Source organism: Solanum pennellii, chromosome 10 (genome assembly GCF_001406875.1).
Source record: "Solanum pennellii chromosome 10, SPENNV200".
NCBI lineage: Eukaryota > Viridiplantae > Streptophyta > Magnoliopsida > Solanales > Solanaceae > Solanum > Solanum pennellii.
This window is the reverse complement of record NC_028646.1, coordinates 60,253,543-60,273,634: the sequence shown is the minus strand read 5'-3', so window position 1 is coordinate 60,273,634 and position 20,092 is coordinate 60,253,543.

The window sequence follows — 20,092 nt, the reverse complement described above, 5'->3', positions numbered from 1 at the left end:
TTGTTATTTGTGGAGTGCAGCAAACGTGCCATCGTCTTCAACTCAACCGCAACTCTAGCCAGTCTTCATCAAGCCAGATTTCAGGGTGAGCTATTGCTTCTAGCTTGGACTGGATCTTCCTCTTCATGTCTTGATGCCTTGAGATTCCGGCATGGACTAGCTTTTTACTTATTTTAGCTTCTTAGATACTCTTAGATTAGTAATTTGAGGATAGATGTTCTTGTGGTGATGACTTCCAGATTTTGGGAATAAATAGTATTGAGTTTTATAAGTTATTTAATCGATTTTCATTAATGAGTTAAAGTCTTCCGCATTATATTTTGTTATTTATGGTTGTAATGTTGGGGTTTAGATTGATTGGTTCGCTCACATAGTAGGTTAAGTGTGGGTGCCAGTCGCGGCCCGTTTTGGGTCGTGACAGTTTCCCAGAACCATCCACGTAACAGTAGCCACATCAAAATTATTACTACTAATTTTTGACTCAATATTTCTAGCACTTAATTTATTTTTTTATACTATTTTCATTGTTTCTCTAATGCAATCTAATAATAGCCTTCACATGGCTTCCAATTATCCTCATTTACAACTGGCCCACATTGCACTAGAAAGATACCTTAATTTCTCAATAAACCCAGATCTTGAATTCATATCATATCCAATTTATCACACATAATTGACAAACTAAAAACAATTACGTCAAAGTACCATGGATTGTTACCTGAAGATCAAAGAAAACCTCTCGTGTGCGTCGGCTTAGGTAGGTTTCTGCCTCCTCTTGTTTTATCAATTAATAGTTTATTAAAAACTGACAAAATACACTAACTTATTCTTTTAATACATGACCCTAATAGCATAGGGTCTTAAATAAAAGATCACTTTAGTCCAGAACTATCTATTAATTCCATTATTTATAATCAATCATAAATTAATTAACTCAAGTTATACGAATAATTCAAATTTCTAAAAATAACCTCGCAGGTCATTACATCCCACCACTATTTTTCTTGTCATACTATACATAGATAGATTCAATTTTTAATTGAAAATAATATTTTAAATATTTGTTTTGGGGTAAACATGTCTTAGATTGAGATCATTTACAATATAAGTTGATTAATGTGTAACTTGCATAACCAAAAGTGTGCAATATAACTTTAAAATTATGGTGGAATTCAGATATAAGAAATGAACGAATTGTCATGGTAGCGGCAGCTCGTACATCTTCAAAAGCAATGAAAAGCTCTCCAACGGAGAGAAAAAATTGATGTGATTATAATCAATGCTCATTCACCAAATTTGGATTCTTTTAAACTCATTGCTCAAGCTGTGATCTTGGATATAATTTCACTATGTGAGTATTTATTCTATTAATCCACTTATGACATCTATTGTGAGAAAAGTCAGTAACTTTATAAACACAGTACGAAGATCGACTAACAAATTTGCTTTTAATATATAATTCAATTCTTTAGAGCTAATGAACATTTTGTTGTTTAGTGACATTAGTTATTTGTTTTTAATGTCTATATTATTTAGTAATTGATAAGTTATTACTTTGTAACAAACCTTTTATAGTGAATATTCTTGAAATTAACTCTTCATATAGTATTTAATACAATTAAATTATAATTGTCAACTTCTTCAAATAATTATGCAGTTGTATGCGATGAATTCAATGAACTATTAGCAAAAAAAAGGCTTTGAAAGAAGGACCATGGTTTTTCTACAAATGTCACTAAACGAGAAAATTGTGAAACACTTGTGGCAATTTGTATTGAGGAGAAAAATAGAAAGTGAGAAGAAAAAGAATCAGAAGATGGAGACAAGATGATTATAAATGATGTTGATACAAATAATATGGGTAGAGATGATGAAATATTATTTAAAGAAACAAATGGTATGACTAATATTGTGGAACATAGAAATAATATTCATGAAGTTGACTACAATATCGTATCGAATGGAAAATACAAGCGGAGGAGGATATTGTCTTCAACTTCATGAATATTATTTCTGTGTTCCTCAATATTAGGTACACCATTTGGTTTTTAAATAAGTATTCATTATCTCCAACTTCTGATCCTTATTCCGCTCTGTCTCTCTTTCAATTTTTTTCATCTCAATACAAATTTCCATAAGTGTTTCACAATTTTCGCATTTAGTGGACTTTCTAGAAAAAAGCATGCTCCATCTTTCAAAACGTTTTTCCCTAAGAGTTCACTGTATTCATCGGATATATTTGCATAATTATTTCAAGAAGTTGACAATTATAATTTAACAAGGTAATTTTCCCGCGCTTCGCGTCATCAACAATATATGCATTGAACTTGCAAATAATTTTTTTCTAATATCCGTACATTAAAATAATAGAAAAATAGGTTCTTAAAAAAGTATTAAAAATATTCCAATATGAATTTAATTATTTGTGATTAGCACCTATGTCAAGAACCTCTAATGAATGAATTATTCACGATATAATAAATCATTGGTTCTTTAATCAACATTGAAAGGAAAATAAAGAACAACATATGAATATATATAGAAAGGTGTTTCGTAATAAAATGAAACATTTAAGTTGCATAGATAATACAATTGTGATATATGTCTAAGGAGAAAATTTAAAAATTTGTTTACATATTCAAAAAAGAAATTATGCTTGCGCATGAAAGCAATTATTACTTTTGAACTTGCATAATGAATTTTTTCAATTGAGAAGTGATAAATTTCATATTTATGTAAGAATATATGATATGTAAGCTTATGTATAGTACTTTTACAATAATTTTATTTTACAATAAAGCTACGTACTACATGTGTATATTTTCAATATAACCGGAGAAATTAACTTTGCAGAAAGTTTAAAAGTAAAGTTTAAAACATGTACTCAAAAACAACAATTAATATCATAAACATAAGTTAATGAGTGTAAAAGACATACAAGGAAATAGAATGAAATATAAAGGAAAAAATCGAGTCCACTGAATATAAAATATATCCTTAAAAAAATGATTCGACTACTATACAAGAGGTTTAAAGAATTACATCATCTCAAAATGAAACGATTTTATTCACCAACTTATTGATTAAAAACAATGGTGTTAGTAAGTCACTAAAAGGAGCAAAGTACAAAAATATTTAATTTTGCGGAAGTAGAAGAAGAACAGAATTTTTGTTGTTTCAAAATGAGAGGAAATACTTTTATTTATAGACAACAAAGGGTAGTGTGAAAAAATGTTTATTGTGACTTATAAAAAAGGTTAAAACTATTTGGAAAAGGTGCAACCTTTCAGAAAGTTTACAACCTTTCATAAATGTCACAAACTTTTCATGAAGTCACAACTTTACATTTAAGTCGCAGCTTTTCATAAAATACACAACTTTTGATAAAAGTCACAACTCTTCATTAAAGTCACAGCTCTTCAATAAAGTCACAACTATTTATAGAAGTTGGAACTCTTCATTAAAGTCACAACTCTTCATAGAAGTCACAACTCATCATCAAAGTCACATATTTTCATGAAAGATGAAGGCTATTTTTGGATAAAAATAAATTTAAAAGGAAATTCTTGTTTGTGGTGGCGCCACGTAGGCGGGCCTATGGTTCTCTGTTATATAAATATATGATATGATTCTATAAAAAACACTATAAAGAGTTAGTTTCAACCATATTCACTATAAATGTTGTGTTACAAAATAATAACTTAGCATTTAAAAACAAAATATATATGAACAATAAATAACTAAAGTCACTAAATAACAAATATTCAATTCTACTCATGATAATTAACTGTGAATTGTACAAAATTCTTTAGCTTCAAAAAATGTAATTAAATGTTAATAGAAAAATATTTAGCTAATTTTTATAGTGTATTTCTATATGTAACTGATTGTTCTCGCGATACATGTCACAATTGAATAAATAGAATATACACTTACATAGTGAAATTATATCCAAGATCATAGCCTGAGCCAAGAGTTAAAAAGAATCTAAAATAGAGGATTAAATTTATTAATAATTATAGTTGACCCATAATAAATATAATATTTGACTAGTATTCATTAAAGCAGATTCAAAATATTATTCGTTTGTGTTTTGGCTAAAAAATACTCCCTTTTTTTTGTTGGCTCACAAATACCCCTAACTTTAACTAATGCCACCAATCGTTCCATGTGAAAGATAATTTGTCACGTGACCAATACACATCAATATCCACCATGGAAAATCACGTAATTTAATACCCATTAGCCCTTTCATTTTTAAATCCACACCAACCGTTACTCAACTTAACGAGCAACTATACGAGCATATTACTTGTCCTTCCAGTCCTAAGACAAACAATACACCCACCTTTCAATCCACTTTTCTCCATACATCCAAACAAATTTCATGAACACTACTCACATACACAATTTTCTCCCCTAAAACTACACAAAAACTCAATCCACTCCACAAACGAAAGATATTTTTGATCCATTTTGAATAATTCTCAGGTAGTTTTTACTCGTATAAAATTAAAAATAAAAGAATAAATACGAAGAAAAATGTTTTTTTTAACAAGAATCAAATAACCCTATTTTTTGTTACATATAATAAATAAAAATAAAAAGTTGTTTCAAGTTAAATAATAATGATAATCAGATCCATTCTTATCTTGCACTTTCTCTTCCCTCTTTGTTACTCCAATTTTGTTTGTAAAGTGATAGATAGGTTTATATAATTTAAATATATACATCATAAAAAAATTATTTTTCGTGAATTTATTAATCTTATCCTATGATTTTATGCCACTGAACTATTATAAAAGAACAAATTACCCCTTATTCTACAAAAACTCAAGTGTGAAAAACGTATATATAAGTTGATTAATTAATAATTAGACTTTAACCTAAAATTGTGGCACTTCAAGAACATCTAATCAAATTGGAGCTAGACAAGTATTAACATAAGATTATCAATTCCCCCTCCCCCCCTCCCTCCCCGAACAATCATATACATTTTTATGGAGGAAGGCTATCGAGTGTATAACATGCCTATAACAAGAACAAAACCTAAATAATCTTATTTGCTTCTTCTATAAACACATAAAAACATTTATTAATAATTATAGCAACATAAACAACTATACATTTGGTGTTATGACATAAAGAAAACTAAAATCCAAAAAGGTATCGATATTACAATCACAACAAGCATAATATCAATTAAATCTCATTTGAAAAGGTAATTAAACCGATGTTTTTTATATAAAAAATCAAGGGTTTTGAGTTGAATATATATTTGTAGAGATGTCACCTTTGTAGTCATGACTTCAACAAATCCACAAATTTACCAATTTTCTCTATTCCCTGATCAACTAGCACCACCCGAACATCATCCATAATACCATAATAACAAGTTTCCATTGATTTTCTATTCCTTCAAAATTTCAGAAAAGGAGATACAAAACACTAGTTTTCTATATAGAATCTTGAATTTGTTGGAGTCACAATTAACCCTTTTTGAGGTATTATATAATAATTAGAATGGTAAGTGAGTATGTTTAAATAATTGTTTAGTCCTTATATTATAGGTTTGGTCCACATTTAGTTCTCATATTATTCATTTTTTCATAATTTATATTTAATTAATATCATCATTAGGTTTTGGTATTCATACTAATGAAATTTGAATATTTAACAAAGACATATATTTTTACACCTTATCTTCTTGCTTTCAAAAACTCTAAGTTCTAAACTTAATAAAGCCCTAAACCATATATGCTAAACCCTAAATAACAGAAGACTCTAAACCCTGAATTCTAAAAGTTCTTAAACTCTAAACGTAAAAACACAAAAAACCCTAATTCCTAAACCGTAAACCCTAAAAACCTAAGAAATACTAATCCTTAAAATCCCTAAAAAACCCTAAGGCTAATAAAATTCTAAGCTCTAAACCCAATAAAACCCTAAATTGTATATGCTAAACCCTTAAAAAATAAAACGAAAAAACCCTAAGCCTTAAACTAGGTAAGGAATTAAGGTGTTACTTTGCAATAAATGTGAGTTGTAAGAGTGTGGTATTGTGACCCTTATATGAGACTAATTGTCACGCCCCAAGCCTACACCCTGGACGTGGCCGCCACTCGAAGATCATTGTTGGCCCAACCCTTAGTTTAGCTTACTTAACTCAGCAGAAGACTAAACTAAACTTAAACAAGAAATAAGACATGCTTAAAGGAAACTACTTCTTATGATATCTGGCCATCAAGGCACTCAAGTTTCAACAAGTAACATAAACTCTTATCTAAAATACTAGTGTCTACGAAGCCTCTAAACTGAGTGAAGAGGGATGTTGGGACAAACTCCAAAACATCTTAAAACTAAACTACTAAACACAAATGAAATGGATGTCCTCCGGAATGCAAGGATGCTCATCAGAGACTCTTGAGCTCAATCTGGATCAATGAAACGCCGCGTGATGATCGTGGTTACTTGCGTCTGTATCATAAAACGATGCAGGCCAACTAACATCAGTACATTGAATGTACGAGTATGCGAGTTGGTAAGTGAAACAAAAGTTAGGCTAGAAAGGGAGTAAGAATGAACACTTATCTTGGCTTTATTCAACTCATGATCTACTAACTCTTATTCAATATAAGCAGTTAAAATAAATGCAATATAATACTGACTGAATATATGCTTAAGCCTCTGAGTATATAGTTACAAGTAAACAATAATATCAAATACAATATTGATGTATTTTAAAAATAAAATACTGTTGTGTATAAAATTACAATTTACCTAAGGGAGATTCTCTAAACGAAAACCATCACTTAAGAGCTATAATGATGATACAGAGGTCTACCGCACGCCGCCAGTGTATCCTATACCCGGTCAAAGCTATAAGACCTGAACTGACTAATTAATCCAATAGTAAATTGTGAAAAAGAATTATCTAAAGAGTATGACCCTTTTCTACCCATGGTGGCTACCATGGTTTATGTGGGATATGAGTTATATTAATTCTCACCCATATCGGTGCTCAATACTACTCCCAAAAATATACTGACTCTTATGTTTAAAAGCATACCGATTCTGTGGTTTGAGATTAGTTCTCAAAACATAGCTTTTTAAAAAGCTCTCTTAGAAACCATAGTTTCCTCTTTCTTCTATTAAAGATAGCCATAGGCTCTGTGGAAGTCTAGCTTCCCTTTGTTCTCAAAAGTTTGAAAACATTTTGTTTAAATCCTTAAGGACTACTTATTTCCCTTATAACTCTTGAGAAGTGAACTCATCTTGACACTCTTTGCTTACTTGAAACTTTAACTCGTAGGGAATACTTAGTTCCTTTATAACTTTTGAGAAATGAACTCAAATCTCAACTCTTTCTTGACTTGAACTTTATGTTTTTAGAACAAAGTGAAAATGTTTCTGAAAGACTTTCTAAAACTTAATAATTTTACTTTGACTTTCTTCTAAACTCGTACACTCCACTCTTAACTTCCTTAACTTTGATCTTAACTTTCCCTGTATAGGATTATGGATTCAAAGATCATGATCTCCTGTTTATGGATGATTTCGTGATATTTAGATGTACTCAAGAGTGTTTGAATCAATTGGGAATGAAGGGTACATCACTTAGGAACTAATACAAAAAGATAGGGAAAGAACGGGAACTCCAGGAGCTCCAGGCACTCTGAGAGGCGCAGAGCGCCTAGCCTGACGGACAGAGGGTGTCCTCAAGCGCGGCGTGCCAGAGCTTTTTTTCACAACTAAACCATCCCAAACTCCCATGGATCCCACCCAAACACTTAGGATAACTAAATAACTTATTAACCAATTTTTTCGACTCAAAAACAGTCCGAAAACGTGGATTAAAACTAACAGAGATCAACAACAATTCAACCAACAAGAATATAAAACATTTCATCAAGAACTTCAATATTTCCTTTCTATTAATTATATATTTCAATAATGAATCAAATTGGAGGGTGGGTTAAAGAAACCAACACCAAATGATCTCACATACCTTGTTAGGGATTACTGTCAATGAAATCCACAAACGAATTCTTGGCGTTCTTGCGTCTTCTTCTTCTTTCTCCTCTTTTCTCCTTTCTCTCAAAGCCCTAGATTATTTTCTAAGTGTGTAACCTGAATGGGATCAGTTTAGACCCCAACATATTACCCCAAAAATGAATTTAATAATTAACTTAGGAAAATACCAAAACACCCTTAACAAATCAAGATTTGGAACTTTTCCTGCTCAACAACTCAACTTTCAAAAAAGTCATATCTCCCTCATACGACCTCGGAAATTCTCAGACATAGCATTATTGGAAAGCTCTTCCGACGAGATTTCCATCAATATAAAGAACTCACTCAAATTCTCCTAAGATAAGAATTCTGTCCATATGAAAATGACCAAAACTCACTTTTTAAATCAGGAAATTTTAAAGATTTCCTTACTTATTTCCAAATTTGATTCTTCTTGTTTTCTTAGCTTAAACATAGTTTATCTAGAATAGATGTGTTACAGTAGTAAATTATGACTTAGTTATTAGCCTAACAAGTGAATTAAAAGATGTACCCAAGACTTTATGCAGTCATACAAAATTCTAATTAAGTTAATGATTGTTTCCGTGCATCTCGATAATTATTTGAGTTGTCAATGTGGAGTAGACTAATGTAAGCTTTATTTATTACTCATAAGAGTCTGGTCGAAAGGATCATATGTAGGCAATGATAAGCGTCTTACATAAAGTTCAAGTTTCCTCTAGTTTGGTAGATATGAACTTAGAAGGATGGTAATAGTTGGCTAAGAAAGAGAAGTCAAACTATTAACAAATAAATTAAGCGACTTTATAGGTCAAGACGGGTAACAATTATATAAAGAATTCTATAGAAGCGGAAAGAGGCTAAGATAATCATGTAATAAAGAAAACTAAGAAGCGATATTAGTTACTACACATAGAGAGTTCAGTAGCCATGTAATTAGTCATTTCCCAGTCCACCCATAGACGACTTCCTTGCAATCCTAAAGTAGCAATACTGACAAAAGGGCTTTCATAAAAAAAATAAGAATGACCAAAGAAAAATGACAAACTGTAATGACCCAGAAGGTTATTTTTGGAAATTTTGATTATCCTTTTAACTTGAGTTAATTAATTGATGAGTAATTGTAGATAATTGACTTAATTGATAGTTATTGGGCTAAAGTGATAATTATTAAATACCCTATGTTATTTGACCAATATTTATTAAAATAAGTCTGTGAAATTTATCACTTTTAGTGCATAATTAATTTTTTTTTTGAAAAATAAAACAAAATAAGAAATTACCTCAGCAGAGAACTGCCGACCTCGTCAATCGTCAAGTAAAAGTTATCACTACATTAATAAGTAAGTCTATGATTATGTATATGTATTATTATAAGGTAAATCATTATTATTAATATGTGGGAAAGAGAATAACACAATTGAAAAAGTTAGGTTTAAATCATTAATGGCAATCATTGGCCGATGATTTCCAATTTTGCCAATTCAGATTTTTAATTATTTATTTTAACGTACTGGTTCTTTATTTTTCTTTTCAAATAGGTCCTATATTTATCATATTATATAATTATCCTAGTTTGATAAATTATCATATGTTATTAAATATAAAGGTATAAAATTATATGAATATTATTATATCTAGTATATTGGAGAAACTTAAACTAAACACTAGGTTTGAAATTTGAAAAATATGAGAATTATCATGTTAATTAACATCAAGGTTAGAAACTTGAGTATAAATTTTGGTGAGTTTTTGGTTCAAAGCTAAAAACATAGTAATACGAGTGTTATTAGTTTTGTAATCTTATTGTAGTCATTTATTGGAATAGATTGCTTTGAGTTGGGAATTCAACGAAAAGGGGAGGCTCAAGTCCCAATGATTGTTTGACTATTTGAGGGCAAGTGAATTTCTAAACTCTTGCTAAGTGCATGAAATGCATGTATTTCCTTGTATTATATGTTTGGGAGTAACGGGATTGGTTATTTCTTTACTCGTTCACGTTAATTAATTCTAATGATGAAAAAAAGGGATAAGAAAAGGCAATGTGATTAATTGTTTATGTGTGATGTGTTGAGAAAGGGTTGAAGGCTTGTTGAATCATTGTTGATGTGACTTCATGTTTGTGTGGTTGGAACTGTGTGATGTTAAGAAAATTGTCTTCTCCTAATTATTTGTGTGAACTTGTCATATGCATTATTCTGAGGCATTGGTTGTGACAAGTGTTATGTGCATTGAGAAAGAATGAGTACTTAAGAGGATGTACCATTTCGAGGGACGTATCGCGCGCCGCGATGGATACTATATTTCGAGGAACGTATCGCGTGCCGCGATGGGTACTATTATCGAGGGTCGTGTCCTGCTCCACGAGAGATGGATGGACAGAGATGTCCCCTATGGGTCCCGGATTGAGAGACAGCGGGTGTGTATCACTAGGTCTGACATGCATCATCATACTTGACATTGCATTCCATTGCATTACACATACTTATCATTAGTGAACTTGATATTGTGTTTTATTGATCATGTGATTGCCTTTCTGCGAAATTTGTGATTGATGAATACTTAGCTTGTTATTGAGGATATGTAATTTGTTGAATTGTTGTTGTTGAGGGTATATAATTTGTTGAAGTGTTGTTATCGGGATATGTAATTTGTTGAATTGTTGTTCTTGAGGATATGTAATTTGTTAAAGAGTTTTTGTGGAAGATATGTAATTTGTCTAAGTGTTATTGCTGATCTACGTGCTATGTAAACTGTGAGCTGTTAGGTTGGGCTGATTTGTATGCAATTGTATTTGTGGAGGATCGGTTGGGGGTGGTAGGAGTACCCGTATTTCATCTCCTTAGATTGTGTTTAGAGGTTTACTTGATGAGTACTGTGTGGTTTTGTACTCACCCCTTGATTTTACAACTTTTTTTTAGGTTAATAGCCCGGACCTTTATGATACATTCTCTTCTTTTCCGAGGCTTCCTGGAGATTTGTGAGGTAGTTGTTGGTCATCTCAGCATACCTCTTTACTCCTGTTTATGATTTTGTTCTACTCTAGAAAGAATATCATATGAGACTTATATTTTGTTTTGATTGAATTGTAATACTTTAGAGGCTTGTACAGGTGACAACCAGGTTTTTGGGGTACTTTTAAGTATCTTATAAATTTTCCGCATTTTATTGAAATGATTGAGTTTTAGGCTGACTTGTCTTGGTGGGATAAGACAAGTGCCATCACGACCAATTTTGGGTTGTGACACAAACCTTGACCAATGAATATCTTTAGTGTTCTCTTGTAAACATCTTCTTTACGTAGACAAATATATTATACTGTGATAACAAATAGCATCCTCATTCCTGATAATATTTTGTTGTCTAGTGGTGGATAAAATATGAAACAGATTAGACTGTATATTGACCAATCATGGTCAGTAACTATGTAAATTACTTTGTGCCACAAGATGATAAAAAAAGTGCTGATCTCTCATTTTAGTTTTTTGTTATAAAATTGTAGGTTAATTACCCTTTTTTTATGGTTTAGTTAAATATTGTGTAGTTTGATTAATAAATTTTTGGCACCCATTCATCAATATTTGTAATGATTTCTTTAAAATTTGAAGACTTTTGAAGAAATTTCTTAATATGCAACTGTAGTCACCCCCAACTTGCTTGGAATTGAGACATGGTCTTTATTGTATTCAAAAACGATAAGGTAACATCACTATAATGCATCTACTTTTATAAACATGAAATTAATATCAGGTACTTTTCACAATTTGTACTACATAAGAATATAAGTCTTCCTGCATACTACTGTATACAAAAAAGCCTTGAATGAATGAGTATGCATTCCATGCTTTTCAAAGTAAAAAAGAACAAAGAAGGAAAATAATGATCATGAAAATAAATGCACACATGAAATAGGAATAAGGTGCTTGTACCCATTCCAAGGCAAGGTATGCATTTACACATAGTCTGATTCCATCATTTGTTGTAGTAACTTATAAATCCCGTTCCTTGGCAACTCGGAAATTTACCATTCCACTTATAGAAAACTTCCTTGAAATCCTAAATTAGCATTAATGAAGTCTTTCATCAAAAAATAAGAATGACCAAAGAAAAATGACAACGCTAGACCAGTGAATATCTTTCGCATTCTCTTGTTAACATCTTCTTTCCGTAGACCAAGATATTACACTGTGATAACTAATAGCATACTCATTCCTGTCCATGTTTTTAGTAGTATAGTGGTTAATAATATTCGATACAAATTAGACAGTACATTGACCAATCAAGATTAATAACCCTATAAATAACTTTGTGCCACAAGATATCAGAACAAGTGCCGATCTTTTTCTTTTTCTTATTTTGTTAACCAAGAAATCTTGAGGGTTATTGGCACACAGTTTGAAACTTGACAGATAATTATCCCACCACTTTATCATTTTCCACTTAAATACCAAGTTTTTATCTATGTATATGAAGTGTGCCTAACCCATATATCACATGCTATGCTCTTACCACTAGACAGAAAGCCTAAGCCTCAAAAGATAGTTCTTTGGTTGAACAGAAGATGCTTTTCATTAGACCCTACACAAGCATTAATGCCCCGTCCTCAAAATAATATTTATAATCAAATATAAAGAGGACCAGAGTTTCCATATTAAACTCCCAACACTAGCAACTATTTTGCCAGAAGGGAGATTTCAACTTGGAATCCTCCACAATTTAGGGTTAATCTCACAACCCCAACATTGAGAATTCATTAAATAACCCATTCTTTCTATGAAAAATATTGTTGATTGTGTGATTTTACAACATCAACATAGACCATTATTGGAAATTTTTGAATCACTTCCTTCTATCCCACTCTTATTTGTCACGATTATATTGCTCGGATAAGACATATTTGGTTCAGCAATATGTTACAGAAAATTATCATTTATTGTTCCAAGTGCATCACTAGTCGCATTTTCAGCCTAAATATAAGACATCGTTGTACTACCTAAATACGTGTTTGTATTTCTTGCATTCACATTTTTAAATTGTAGTCATTAATCGTCAAATTTCCAATACCTATATCAAACATTATTTTCCATCTGAATGTGTTGTTTTATGATCTACATGGAGTTCCAAGTTGTACTAACTTTGAGTATGATGATTCCAAGTGTTAAATGCCGAGTCAGGCGTATGAGTAATGTTTCCAATAATGGTCTATACTGATGTTGTTGTTTCCAATAATAAACTATACTGATGTTGTTGAAGCACACCACCAACATTATTTTTCATTAAAAAAATGGGTTATTTAATGAATTCTAAATGTTGGGGTAGTGGGGTTGAACCTGATATTGTCGAGGATAGAGTTTCTTTTGAATTGAACTTGCCCATGTGGCAAAAATGTTGCTGGTATTGGTAGTTCAAAATGGATTCACTAGTGCTCTTTGGATTTTATTAGGAATATTATTTTTATGACAGGGTATTGTCTCATATTTTCTATCGCTACTCTTTTGTTGAGATTCATTTAAAGATTTTTGGCCTGATGTACGATGACTACGTTTGCGCTCTTCTTGAGATATCGAATTGTTGAAGCGATATTTCTAAATTGTTGTTTCAAGAAATGTGGCTTTTCCAGAACATCTAATCAAATTGGAGCTAGACAAATATTGACATAAGATTATCAACTCCCCTCCCTCCTCCTTTGAAAAAACATATACATTTTTATCGAGGGAGCGCTATCGAGTATATAACATGCCTATAACAAGAACAAAGACTAAACAATATAATTTTCTTCTTCTATAAACACATAAAAAAAATTATGAATAATTAAAATAACAAATAAACAATCTTATTTGCTCTATATTATTAGGGTAAATAAAACTGAATTAGTTGAGTTTAAGACTTAAAGAAGAGTGAAAAGAAGAAAGAAAGGGACAAAAGTTAAGAATTTGCCAAAAACGTCAAAGCTTTGCGAGTGAAATTCCTCGGGGGTGATCCCTATAAAGGTATCTGAGACGTTGAATGCCTAGTGTTGATTTGATTCATAATTTCGGGTTGTTATTTGAATTAATTCTATTGGGTATTGAGGGTACTAATGTCCTAAGTGTTTGGGAAAAGAACCGTGGATGTTTAGAGGGTTTAGAGATGAAAAATGAAGGTGCAAGGTCGGAATTTTCTAGCTGGGGCATCGCCTGCCAGAGCACCACAAAAGTTCTTCTCATCTTTGACCAGTGACGCATCGTGCCAATCTGAGCTCCATAGAAAGTTCTCTAAACTTTGAGGGCTGTAGCCCCATGCCTCTGAGAGCTCTAGGGACGTTAGTTCTCCCTATTCATCCTCTTCCTTTTCGTACTAATTTTTAAGTGAAGTACCTATGTTTCTTAGTTTATTCCAACACTCTAAGGTACATCTAAAAATCATAAAATTATTAATAAACATGAGATCTTGAACCTTGAATCCATAATCTAATTCAAGGAAATTTAAGATCAAAGTCAAAGAAGTTAGAAGTCAAGTCTAAAAGTTAAGAAGCTAGTCAAAGTTATTTCTCAAAGTTTTCAAGAGTCTTTAACAAACTTTAAACTTTTTTAAAGCTCAAGTTGCAAATTAAGCAAAGAGTAAAGAGTTGAGTTCATTTCTCAAAAGTTATAAGGGAACTAAGTATTCTCTATGAGTTTCAAACCTTTTCACATTTCGAGAAAGAAAGGAAGCCGAGACTTCCAACAGAGCATTTGGCTAGTTTTAGTAAAGAGGAAACTATTATTTCCATGAGCGCTTTTAAAGTTAAGTTTAAGTAATTACCTCAAATAAGAGAAGAACTTGTTTTAAAACTATATGAGCTAAGTATTTTTTGGAGTAGTATTGAGTGAAGTTATACTTGAGTTGAGCAGAGCCAAGATAAGTGTTCCTTCTAAAACTTTTTCAAGCTTAAGTTGTTTTAACATCTCAACTCGCATACTCGTACATTCAATGTACTGAGGCCAGTTGGTGTGCATCTTATTATGATACAGACGCAAGTAACTAGCATCATCATCAACCATCGCCTCTTTGTTCAAACCGAACACTCAGAGTATGTCTTATATTTACTTGTAAATTAAAGTAAGGGTTAGGGTGGATTTTAAATGGGATTTTTCCATGGTGGATATTTATGTTGATTGGTCACATGACAAAAGAAAAATTCACATGGCATGCTTGGTGGCATTATTTAAAGTCAGGGGCATTTGTGAGCCAACCAAAAAAAGTGGGATATTTTTTAGCCAAAACACAAACAAATTCCAAACAATAACTGAAAGTAATATTTAAATTTAAAAAATAGGACAATCCTAATTTTGTGAAATTTTTCATACTCATTATTTTCATTCGAATTCTTCTTTTTCCTTTAAAAAATTTCATAATTTAAAATATTTTAATTTCTAAATCGAAAATCCAAAAATAGATACTTATTTTTTCCTTTTAAAAATTTTTTAATTCAAAGTATTTTAATTTGTAAATTGAAAATCCAAAAAAAAAATAAAATTAACAAATGAAAAATAAAAACATTACAAACTAAAAATTAAACATCCACTAAAAAATTAAATCACACTTTCTATAAACTCTATTTTATAGAAAATTAGCAACTATATCAATATAACAATTACAAGATTAATTTTTCTCCCATATGGGCTAAAATTGATTTATTTATCTTTAAAGGGACAAATATTGTAATATATTGTAACAGAATTTTAAAACTAAAAATAATTGACTATAAAAAATTGTTGGACTTCCAATACGTTGCTTTAATATAACTTATTTTGTTAAGTTTTTTTCTCTTGAATTGTGGAAGTTTAATTTATTATATCCATATTACATGTATAATGTATCGATTAAGTTTTGAGAATCTTTTTAGTATCTTAAAATGATTTATCACTATGTATAATAATTAGTTTCCATAATATGTACGTTTCAAATGTTCTTTACTAATACCGTGATTATGTAAGACATAATTGCATTTAGATAATTATGTTTTATATTTTACATTAGTGATAAATTGAATTTTAATTATTTTTTTATACATAAAAGTAGAGACAAAATAAAAAACTCATTATCTGTTGATAATAAAAGAACTTATTAATTCTGTCTCTATCTCTTCAAGAGCAATGATACTAGAAAATAACATTTATCTTTTTATTGTCAAATTTAGACAATGAACAAAGCATGTATATTTATTCATTTACATAAATATTATTATAAAATAAAAATTTTCAAATTAACATTCTCTCAACAGTATTATCTTTATAGCTAGTTAAATTTTAAAATTATCAATAAATTAATAGTTATGATTACATTTATAAACTAATTGCACAACACGCGGGTAGGTATACTTGTTTAAAATAATACTCCGTGTCTCCCAATTTATGTGACACATTTCAAATGTCAAGATTAAAATAAGTCTATCTTTGACCGTAAATTTTTCATATATCTTTTAAATATTTTGAATTATCAATTGTTGTAATTTAAAATACTTTTTATGTAGTTATCAAATATATATTTCATTTTAAAATATATGAAGATTTCAAGAGCAGATTCTTGATCAAACTTAAATTGGTTTATTCTCGTAAAGCAAAGTGTGTCACATAAATTGGAATAGAGGGAGTAGAATTTATGATTAAATTAAATCAAAAAATAAAAAAACAAATTAAAAAGTCATCAACGTGTAGTTACATCATGTAACTAAAACACTTCATAGTCCCTCATTGAGAATTGGAGAGTGTAGTTACTCCATGGTAACTACACCTTATTACCTGCTGACCAAATAATTCCATGATCAAATGTAACGACTTAACCTGCTAGTGATATTTTCCGTTTTGGGCCTACGCCGACACGACTTAAAATGCGTTACTAGTTGGTATTGTTTATTTACATATATACCCAACATCTCTTCGATGTTTTGTTGATGTGAGAATTCTAATATTAACCTGGGTTGTAACATACACCCTCTCTATAGACTCATCTTCCTCGTTGAGGTTTTACCCACCGTATGGGATTTGCCTAGACTCAACACTGAGATTGAACCTATCTTATCGAGATTTTCCTAAACATAATTGAACTTTCGTGCACATTGACAACACTAGTAGAGGAGTGATTTTGGTACCATTTTGTAAAATCCCAACCCACTAGTGATATTGTCTACTTTATAAGGCTTCCGCATGTATGTATAGTTTTCCTCTATGCAATCATCATGAAAAGAGTTTGCTTTGGACAAGCAATGATTAAATGTCGGCCATGTCCAAGGTATAGGCTCGGAGCATGACAAATTTGCTATTAGATTAACGAGTTCAAATTGTCTTAGGGTGTCTATGAAGTTGTGTACTCTAGAATAGTTTAGCTTATGGAAATGTTGTGAACTACACTTATTACAAGGAGGCTACAACACATTTAGGAGATTGTTCTCATTCTTTCGTACTCCAGATTGTGCAATTGAATTGTGTCATAAGAATGTTATTCAAAATCATGCATTTCTAAAATCCATTAGAATACCCTTCATGCTCAACTTGGTTCGAATATCAAAGCCCAAATCGTTATCGATGAGTAATTCTAAGATGAAGTCTTTAGAAAGTCAAAGAGACTGAAACTAGGTTTAGAGAAACCCATCAGTATGCATAGGTGTATTGATTTGAAAAAATGCATTCTTATTCATTTAATTCATGCTTTCGAGCTAAAAACAAAGATATGCACTCAAATTCTCTTCTTTAAACTTTTTTTCAGGTGAATCCCTTTAAGAGAGCAATGTTTTTTAAGAGTGCTTGGTTAGTGTTGTTGCCTGAAAGATAATGTGATTTGCGATATTATGAAATAGTAATTGTGGAAGTGTCTAGAGTTAGAAGTATATATTTAGAAGTATAGTTGATATACCATAGTTTCACGGTATTATTAATACTTTTTCCTTAAGTTTAGTGTGTCCAAAAGTCTTTTTGTGATAAGTTTTATATAAGTTTCTCTTTGTTTTGCAGGAAATCTGTCCAAAGCTGAATGCGGAGATTTTGAGCGAAGAAATGCAGAAGAGACCACCTACGGAGCTTATGACGGTCCGTCGTGCTTGTGACGGTCCGTAGGTGGCAGCGTAGTGAAGCTGCTGAAGCAAGATGGGGAAGTCTGACCAAGTGTGGGGTTACGAAGCTTGTGACGGTCCGTCGTGTCTATGACGGTCCGTCCTGCAGGTTCGTCATGATGTTCAGAGAACTGATCCCAGTACCCAGATTCCAAGAGTTGAAGTGTTTTGGAATGAAGACCCTCGACGGACAGTTGTGCCTATGATGGTCCGTCATACTTGCCGTAGAGGGTAATGAAGAGAGCAGCAGAAGAAATTGCACAAGTATGGGACGACGGAGTCCATGACGTTCCGTCGTGACCATGACGATCCGTCGTGTGGCCCGTCGACCCAGCCGCGTTTTCACAGATTTCAAGCAAATAGAGTCCTTGTATAATTAGGTTTTTATTTTCTATAAATAGTTCGAAAAACCTCGTTTTAGATATCGGAGTCTGGACCTTTGATTATTAGGTTAGACTCTGGATCATGGTTATGCTTTGTATTATTAGGTTATCTTTAGACTTTTATTAGTGATTGTTGGTGATTTTTGTTGATTAATCAAGCGTTTCGGATTTTACTCTTTCTCATTGAGGTAAGTACATGAATTCTTATATCATATATTGAATATTGTAATTATGACTATGAGTAACTAAACTCCATAACTAGGGTTGTGGGAACCATAGGAAAATAATGATATAAAACCTAACTAAAATAACAATTCTAGAATAGTGTCTTGCATGTATTAATAATTCTTTCGCTTAGAAGTCTTTTTAACGGATGGCCAACGTTAGAACTCGCCTTAGTGCTACTTGCCGGACAAAGGAGGTAGATAATAGGAAAAGAATTATTAACATAGATTTAGTGTATACTATCTAATAGGCTAGTATTGATTGGTACGAAGTAATAACTTAGTCAAATATCGAATACGATGCTTAGTATGAGGTAAGGATAAGGGTTAGGATAGCAACACACGTTGCCGGACCAAGGTGCGGAGTGAGATTTTCTAGATGCCGGACCAAGGATTTAGAAATACATATCTTATCACTTTGCATGCAAGATATTAGGAAAGAATTGTTATAGTAAGAATTATCAAGTTATGAATCTGTGGGGAACACGTAAACCCTAGTTACTTTGATTAATCGATTCAACTCCAACATTCAAAGCTGTTAGTTGTCTCCTTTTATTTTGCTAGTTATTTTCGTTTACTTAGAAATAGAAACCCCCCTTTTTATGTTTTTACTTTCCAAGGAAGTCATTGACCAAACAATAGTAATAACAGATTGAAGTTAAGTCTAGACTATATTCCTCGTGGGAACGATCCGAACCTCACTAGTTGGGTTATTTACTTGACACGACCACTTTACTTCTTATTTGAGAACTAAGTTTGAGAGTATCAAATTTTGGCGCCGCTGCCGGGGATACGCTCAAACTTACTTCTCAAATAAGAAGTAAAGCGGTCGTGTCAAGTAAATAACCCAACTAGTGAGGTTGGGATCGTTCCCACGAGGAAAATAGTCTAGACTTAACTTCAACCTGTTATTACTATTGTTTGGTCAATGACTTCCTTGGAAAGTAAAAACATAAAAAGGGGGTTTCTATTTCTATGTAAACGAAAATAACTAGAAAAATAAAAGGAGACAACTAACAGCTTTGAATGTTGGAGTTGAATCGATTAATCAAAGTAACTAGGGTTTACGTGTTCCCCACAGGTTCATAACTTGATAATTCGAACTATAACAATTCTTTCTTAGTATCTTGCATGCAAAGTAATAAGTTATGTATGTCTAAATCCTTGGTCCAGCATATAGAAAATCTCACTCCGCACCTTGGTCCTGCTACGTGTGTTGCTATCCTAACCCTTATCCTTACCTCATATTAAGCATCGTATTCGATATTTGACTAAGTTATTACTTCGTACCAATCAATACTAGCCTATTAGATAGTATACACTAAATCTATGTTAATAATTCTTTTCCTATTTTCTACCTCCTTTGTCCGGCAAGGGGCATT